This window comes from Calliphora vicina, chromosome 3, assembly GCF_958450345.1.
Source record: "Calliphora vicina chromosome 3, idCalVici1.1, whole genome shotgun sequence".
NCBI lineage: Eukaryota > Metazoa > Arthropoda > Insecta > Diptera > Calliphoridae > Calliphora > Calliphora vicina.
In genome coordinates, this window is record NC_088782.1 from 103,030,400 (window position 1) to 103,039,956 (window position 9,557).

Sequence of the window (9,557 nt, forward strand, 5' to 3'; positions counted from 1 at the left end):
ATGGGAAGTGTCATGTCCACTTGAAATTTTAAAATAAGGAGAAGCCTATTGTACCATAAAGATAAATTTTGTATACCCTACACCAACATAGTGGGGAGGGTATTTTGCTTTTATACAGATGTTTGTAACGTTCAAAAATATAAGTCTAACACCCACCTTAAAGTATTTCGATCGACTTAGAATCATTTTCAGAGTCGAATAAACGATATCCGTCCGTCAAATTTGATACATATATTTTGTCTGTCCAAGGATGAAGCCTATTAAAACTGGATGAAATTGTTCTTTATTTCACCTAGCCCCCATAAAAATGTCCTCCCGAAATCGAACTTAATCGGTCATAAATTGGTTTTATATATGCGGAAGTCATGTCACCTAATTTTATGTTGATCGGTCCATAGCTGTTAATTTTGGATTACGATTAGTAATCAATTAGATTATTTTTCAAAAATAATTTAATTGATTATATAATTCTCTTTAGAACAATTTCTGATTACTAATTGATTACGATTACAAATAATCAAAAAATAATCCGACTATTTTCAAAGATTACTTTTGATTATTTTAGATTACTTTCCAAAAATTTTGCATTTACATCATTTTATTTTCAAAAATTTGCATTCTAAAAAAATAAAACAAAAGTTGACCAAGGCTTTAAATCGTTAAAAAAGTTTTATATTTTTTATGAAATATTGAAAATAAGGACTTCAGGAAGTTATTTACAAAATTCTAATATAATAAAAATAAAAACAGATAGATTTTTGTTTAAAATGTATTAATATGGCCATAGCCGCTGTATAAATTTCTTAAAAATATGGTTATCAAGTTGAAATTCGAAACAAAAAATTTCAATATACATATATAAAAATCGCTATACTAAATTTTATGATGATCGGCCCATAATTGGTCATAGCCTCCATATAAAAATCACTTCCGAAATACACATTAACCTACACAAATATGAAAAAAAGATTTGTACTGAACCAAAATTTTACACCGATGAGTAATTTGTATTCAAAAATCATACTACAAGCTTTTTAAATATCGGTCCATAATTCCATAACTCCCATATGTGGTCCACTCTTGATAATTGAGTTATTTAAATGAAATTCTACAAAATTAGCCCTCAAATACTTAGAAATTACGTTCCACTTGCGAAAATAACTCATATTTTATTGTAAAGATAAAATTCGATTAAAATACAAGGTGGCGCAAAAGTAAATCTCCGATGTTTTTTGGCTGTATTAAAAAAAAAATTAAAAACTTTGATTCTTCTTGTGGATGAAATGGCCGCCGCCACAGCCCTTTTTATGGCATTTTCCATTAATTTGGCCAAAACTTCCGGCGATAGGTCCTCACATTCTTGACGGATATTGTCTTTAAGAGCTATATTCTTGACACCATACAGTGACTTTGGGTTACACGCGAATTTTCAGTGCCCCAGAAGCGAAAATTTTGCTTATTTATGTACCCGTTAAGATGGAAATGGGCCTCATCACTCATGATTATTTTTGATGAACAATCATCTTCCTCTTGGTGGTGATCAATTGGTCAGCAATATTCCGCGTTCTGGAGCAGTGTAGCGTAACATTGTTTATTAACGTGTATTTCGCATGTGTTTACTACACAAATGTCAAAACAGAACTTGGGGCCATTAGGGGCCAATCGCAAAATTTATAGCATTTTCTGATAGGAGGATTAGTTTTGCGCCACCTTGTACATAGACATCACGTAAAAATATTTTATGACAATCGAATCACAATAGCTCCCATATAAATCCAGAAATACATTAACGCATATAAACATTAAAAAATTCCACAGAAATTAGTTTCAAGTAGACAGAAATCATACCGCTTGATTTTTTGACTATGGCTCATATCAGGAAAATTCATTAATCGCAAATATATATTAAAATTTTGTCATATAACTCATTTTAATATGCAAAATTTTGAACTTTGTCTAAATATATTTGTATACCCTTTTTTATACACTGTTTCTTCACTTGAGGTTAATAAGGAAATATTTTGAGCCAAACGTGTGATGTTAACAATATTTAATTGGTTAACACTACACGTTTCGCTCAATATCTATATATAAATGACAAACTCTGTTTAAATGTTAATGTGGAGTGCTGAAATTTTTTTAAAAATATAAGCTAGTTTTGCTATAAAATTCTGAATAAAATCAAAACAACTTGCTAACGGAGGAGATAGAGGGATCTTCCACAAAAATTATCCCCATAAAATTCCACAATATAACTCTGACAATACGAATTCTTTCGATAGGTCAAATGTATGTGTCTTGCTCTATGGCTTTAGAAATCCCGGTTCGAGTCCGAATGTGGGCGGCCTGTTATTTTTGTTATTTTTTCACGTTATAATTGCAAATTTTTGAAAATAAAATGATGTAAATGCAAAACTTTTGGAAAATAATCTAAAATAATCAAAAGTAATCTTTGAAAATAGTCGAATTATTTTTTGATTACTTTTGATTATTTTTGATTATTTTCGCGTAATCGAAAGTAATCCTGATTATTTTTTGATTATTTGTAATCGTAATCAATTAGTAATCATGCAAATCTGAATATAATCGTAATTTAATCATTACTTCACCTTTCGAAAAAAAATAATCTAATTACTAATTATTATGATTAGTAATCATTATTTAACAGCTATGGATCGGTCCATAATTGGTCACAGCTCCAGCTTTTAAATCCTATAAATTGTAGAACGTAATAAATAGTTTAATTCAATTTAAAGTCTATTTTCTTCTATTTAGAGAATTTAAAGCATGTCAACTATATTGTAAACAACGAATCATTAGCGATGATGATTTTTGTTATAAAATAGTTTCATAATTAAATATCTAAGGGGTGTGTTACTTCTATATTTATACTCCAAAGACATTTTATTAACAAAACTCATGTATCTTAAATGTCATGATACTATAGTGTCATTTCTAATTATCTATACAACTCTTACAAATAACGACAATAAACTTTTTTGCTTAGCACCTGTATCATCTGTCGGTTAAGAATAAAATTACGAGGGCTATGTGATAATCTGTAAGTATAAGACGGTAGTCTGTGAGTATAAGATTGTCTGTGAATATAAGACGATCGTCTATGAGTATAAGACGGTAGTCTGTTAGTATAAGAAGATGCAATGTGAGTATAAGACGGTGTCTATATGTATAGGATCCCTACGAGAAATGGCTGATGGAAACTAACACACTACCAATTTATTTACCAACACATGCATACCACAGCACAAGTTGGAAAGAGAAAACAAGTCACATATACAAGAATGTTTACATCAGCTTTTTCACGATGCCCTTAATAAAATGATGGGAACTACTGATGTATAAACCCATCAGCAATACCCATCAGATGACTGTTACTGTTCTTGTAGGGATGGTAGTCTATGAGTATAAGACGGTAGGCTGTGAGTATAAAACAATGCTATGTGAGTATTAGACGATAGTCTATGAATATAAGACACAGTGGTATGAGAAAAAAAGAGGAAAATTCTCTGCGAGTTGTTAAGTTTTCCTTAATTAATTTGCCACGTAAAAAGGACAATGTAGACATATTATACGTCAACGGATAGGGAATTTTGTCTACTTTTCAAAGATATATATAACTTTTTTCAACTAAAAAAATCATGGAATACTTTTTTGAAAAATATGACAAAAAATGCTTTTTTTGAGTTTTTGCAAAGATACAAATATTTTAATTTGAAATAAAATTTTTATTTATAAATATTTTTTTAAAAAATTTTACAGTAATATAGATTTTTCGATTTAAAATGAAAAACTGAACACCAACTTTTAAATTTATAATCAGGAATCCCGCAATTCCCAAAAAAGTGTTGAAAAACCCCAAAAATGTGATTTTTTAGTTTTTAAGCTATAATATCCATACCAGGGGCGGGATTATCGGAACCCTTTACAAAATAATTAAGAACATATTTGGACATGTAAAATGGGTTACTATATTTTGATATCGAGTATGCGATTTGAGAATTTTTGCACTAAAGTTGAATTTTACATAAAAAATAGGCGTTCTTTGAATGGACCTGGTCCCCTCGCTATTAAAAATTTTAAATTTTTTTTAATTTAAAACATTCGATGTAAAGTTAGCTTTTTAAAAGGTACAACTTTTTTATACATCCTTTTAGATGTACTTTCTTCCCAAAAAAATAGCGAAAAATCGCCTTTTTAAAATTCAAATGCATGTAACTTTGGTCTCAGTCATGATTTTTAAACAATTCTTTCTATATTTCATACATAAATTTATTGTTAGTCCAACAAAAATGGAGAAAATCGGGAAATATTTGGAACCGCTGTTATAAAAAAACTGGAATAGGGTGGGTAAAAATGATGAAAATTTAATTTTTAAATGCGAATATCTCCTAAGTTATAAGAGATAATTGATAGCTACGACGAGGTTTTTTGTAGTGCTCGATTATATGTGATCGTTTTGAAATCGGAACGCAGCCGAAGAAATAGGATCGTTTTAAAAATTGAACATACCCGAGGTGTCCTACTTTGGGGAACCCTGGCCGCACCCCCGGTGGGCCCGAGCGGTCAAAATTCAAAACTTAAACTCGACAAATGTCAAATTTCATTCAAATCGGACTAAGGGTTTAGAAGTTTAGAAGATTTATTTCCACCTTTTTGTTTCTAATACCACTGTGCGGCAGTCTGTGAGTATAAGATGGTAGTATGAGAGTATAAGACTGAGAGTTAATGAGAGTTTACGCGGATAGTGGGATTATAATAATGCAGTTTGGATATTAAGAAGTGGATACGATTACTTAAATCTCAGTGTCAAGTGATAGTTTATATGGAAAACAAAAACAAGATATCAATAATTTCAATATTTGGTTTTCGTTTTAATACAAATAAAAATGATATCAACGCCAAAATTTGTATGAGTTGTTTTGCCTTCTAAAAACAATAGAATTTTCATGGGAATAAAAACTAATTTTTGATATTTTATTTTAAGGTCCTTAGTCCTTAGTATTTCTATGATGCCCAAAAATTTGAAATAGCAAATATATGTTTTCGCAAATTTGTTATGCTTTAGCAGTTAACCCTCCTGCGAATGATAAATTGAACTTACGTCAGCATATAGCTGACATGTTAACAATAATAATAATAGTAAAATATTTGTCACAACTCATAAATAACAACAAACAATTCCAATTTAGATATTGCATTCTATTAAAGAAATAGCAAACAGATCTGTATCTCGTAAAATATTTACACATAACCAGAACACAAAATTATTAAAAAAAAAAAACAATGTTGACATGAAAAAAACTTTCTCAAACAACAAGTCTGAATGAAAAATAAGAGGAACGAATGACTGACTGACAGACTGACTGACTAGTTATCGGAATAAATAATAAAAAAATATGAATGTACGAGTATGCAATAAAATTTACACAAAGACAAACTTTAATAAAAATGTAAAGTGAATTGTGTGAGAAGGTATTAACGAGAGAGATGATATCAGTAATACTTGTAAAACGGTAATGAAAACAACAAACAGCTGTCAATAATTGAATTTTACATGATATGAGAAAAAAAAAACTTTCAATAAAAAAACGAAATGGCAAGTAAACATGCACAAAAAAAGGATAAGCGGCAAAATATTGCGAAAGCAATAAGTACAAAGTAATGAATTTAAGCAGTTGCTAAAAGTATGCTACGAATTTTAATATTATTGTAGCATGGAAAAGTAGACTTTAATTTTGCACCTTTTTGTTGGTTTTTTTTGGTATTAAAATGTGCCATTGAACCAATATTAAAAAGAAATTAATTTTGTTTAAAGAAATATATTAAAATAAAAATAGTTTTTGAACTTTTCGAAACCATGGTAATGCTCAGTCTTTGATGCCTAAACATAGATATTATCTAATTGACCTAAATGATTTTTAATGTTATTAAAGAGCTTTTAAATAAAATTTAACTTTTTCCTTGCACGTTCAAGTTCTCCTACATTTGATGTCACTGAATATATTTTTACTTATATGTACTTACACTTAAATGTACAATGGAAAATTTCTCCACAATCCTTTTTTAAATACACTCAACCATTTTTCATGTAAATGAATACATGTATTTACATACGTGCTTATATATATGTGCATATTTTTATATGGAATGTAAGTAAATTTTTTCTCTTAAATGTAATGGCAAGGAAAACTACCAAATAATATTCTATGGTCGATAACGTTTTAAAAATGTTCATGCAACATTTAATATAAAAATTCATAAACATAATGTGCGTAAAATGTTAATAGAGCGATTCAGTGCTAGAGTTTTAAATAAAAATATGAAAGCAAAACATTATGGAAAAAAACAAGACTACGTACTCTACGACCATAATCTGATTAAAAGACGATAGTCTTTAATACAAGATGGTAGTCTTTAATACAAGACGGTAGTCTTTAGTACAAGACGCTAGTCTTTAGTACATGACGGCAGTATTTAGTACAAAACGGTAGTCTTTAGTACAAGACGGTAGTCTTTAGTACAAGACGGTAGACTTTAGTACAAGACGGTAGTCTTTAGTACAAGACGGTAGTCTTTAGTACAAGACGGTAGTCTTTAGTACAAGACGGTAGTCTTTAGTACAAGACGGTAGTCTTTAGTACAAGACGGTAGTCTTCAGTACAAGACGGTAGTCTTTAGTACAAGACGGTAGTCTTTAGTACAAGACGGTAGTCTTTAGTACAAGACGGTAGTCTTTGGTACAAGACGGTAGTCTTTAGTACAAGACGGTAGTCTTTAGTACAAGATGGTAGTCTTTAGTACAAGACGGTAGTCTTTAGTACAAGACGGTAGTCTTTAGTACAAGACGGTAGTCTTTAGTACAAGACGGTAGTCTTTAGTACAAGACGGTAGTCTTTAGTACAAGACGGTAGTCTTTAGTACAAGACGGTAGTCTTTAGTACAAGACGGTAGTCTTTAGTACAAGACGGTAGTCTTTAGTACAAGACGGTAGTCTTTAGTACAAGACGGTAGTCTTTAGTACAAGACGGTAGTCTTTAGTACAAGACGGTAGTCTTTAGTACAAGACGGTAGTCTTTAGTACAAGACGGTAGTCTTTAGTACAAGACGGTAGTCTTTAGTACAAGACGGTAGTCTTTAGTACAAGACGGTTGTCTTTAGTACAAGACGGTAGTCTTTAATACAAGACGATCGTCTGATAAGACGGTAGTCTGATAATACCTTAGTCTGATAAGACGGTATGTGTTCATATGTGTAAATAAACTTATATAAAATACATTCTTATAGTAGAGGTTCACATTAATGCTATTTGAGCACGATTTTAAAAGAACTGTATGTCAGATAAATGTCACGCTACATTTACACGAGTATTACACTCTGCTAAACATCTAATCACTGCTTTATGAATCTACTAGTCTTTTTACCGGTAGTTAAATTTAAACAGCAAATCGCATTCCCGCTTTAAAATCGTTGTCATTTAACGTCTGTGGTTTCATTTTTCGGTGCCATTGCCATTGCCCTTTTTCTGCTATTTTACTTTTATTCTCCCGTCTGTTGGTAATATGAGCAATTTCCTTACAGTATAATAATATAATATGATTAATTTATTATTATTTTGTCTCCGCTTGTTTTCTAGTTTTGATGGTTGTAAATTCATTTACCTTTATTAGTATGGTTATAATATCGTTATACTGCTACTGCAAGAAAATAGTGATACTAAAAGGAGAAGAAATATATTTGTACTTAGATTACTAATGAAATTGCTAGATAAAAAGATACTTTGCTAATAAAAAAAATTTAATTTGTCATTTTAATTTGATGTAATTGTAGCTTGGGTAGGATAGAGTCCACCAAAAATGAAAAATAACACATTAGAGAGATATTATTGCTACAATAATAATTCTGTATATTAAAACTTCTTAAATATGTTTAAAAATTTAAACATACTTAAGAAAAAATATTGTGAATTTTTACTGTAACCATTTCAACATTTTTATAGGTTTTTGATTACAATAATATAGTCACAGTAACTATTTATCATAATATGTAAGCAGAGAGCAACATAATATGGTAAGTTCTTAATTATATAAATGGTTGTCACAAACATATACTTGTTTACTGTAACCACATGGGTTTGACCGACCATACTTTCTTACTTGTTTTCATTTAGCTGACCTTTCATTTAATGCCTGCTACCAGTCTAAGAAACCGCCATAGAATGAGGATACTTCGTTTAGATTTATTGTAGAGGAAGATTTCAGTATTTAATGAGTTAGACTAATTACTATATATTCTGAGTATAGCCTGTCAAGATTTTCCCCCTCAAATGTAAAATAGATTTTAGTACTGGTGTATTTAATGAATGTATTGTCAATTAGGCTGCTTTTATTTATACATCTGTATTCGCATTTCTTTCAACACCTTTATATTTTGACAATTTTTGCTTTATAGTCTTTGCTTTAGAAAATGATGTTTATAAATGTCCTTTCCACTGCATTGGCGCTGTTAACAATAATTTATTAATAATTGTTATTATGGAATTTCTTAAGACATGCCTTTATTTATTTACTATACCCTACACTTCCATCTTGGAGAAGGTATATTGTGCTAGTGCTGATGTTTGTCTAACAAAAACCATTAAGATATTTGAAGATATTTCGATAAAATGTGATACATCAATTCGTGCTGGTTTGAAATAAAATTGTGATTTTTATAGGTATCCACACAAATTTTGCCAAAAATAAACTTATATAACAAATCTCTTTAAAATTTTGGTATCTACATAAAATTCAACAGAATTAAGTTTCGTATTGAAATAAATCACGCTACCTTATTTCATGACAATCGGTTCTTAATTGATCATAGCTCCCATATGAGGCCCACTTTCAAAAATTACTCACGAAAAAAAAATTATTGAAATTTTAAAATAAAAATTATTTGCTCAAACACTCAGTGTAGGGTCTTATATGGTCGGGCTTGACGGACTATACTTTCTTAATTGTTTATTTGTTTGCACATGAACAACAAGACGAACGGCGGATACAAGATGTCTGCCCATGGCACGTAAAACAAAGATATCATTGTCGTAAGTTAATAATGAGTTGTAAGGAAAATTTAAGTTTAGTTTTGTCTTTGGTAAGAAGATACGCCTTTAAAATACAATTCTATAAATTCAGTTTATGAACAGTTAGATAAAGATAATGTTTAAATTCTTAGGATTAAGCACATTAGGTTTAATGTTAAATATATAAAAAATCAAGAAATACTTAATTTAAGTATTTTCCTTATTCCAAAAGACATCATAAAAAAATTGATCTCGGATTCTCCGATTTTTATCATGATTTTTTTTACATTGTCTAAACTGTATTACCTAATTCATTTATCAGAAATATTGTAACATTGGTTGGTAAGTTAAATATGAAAACTACATGTGAAAAGTACCATTAGAACAAAGAAAAATTATTCTAGTTTCATTACAAAAAAATTCCTTTTAAGTACCGAAATACCATTAACTTCCCTATTCATGATTTTTTCTTCAT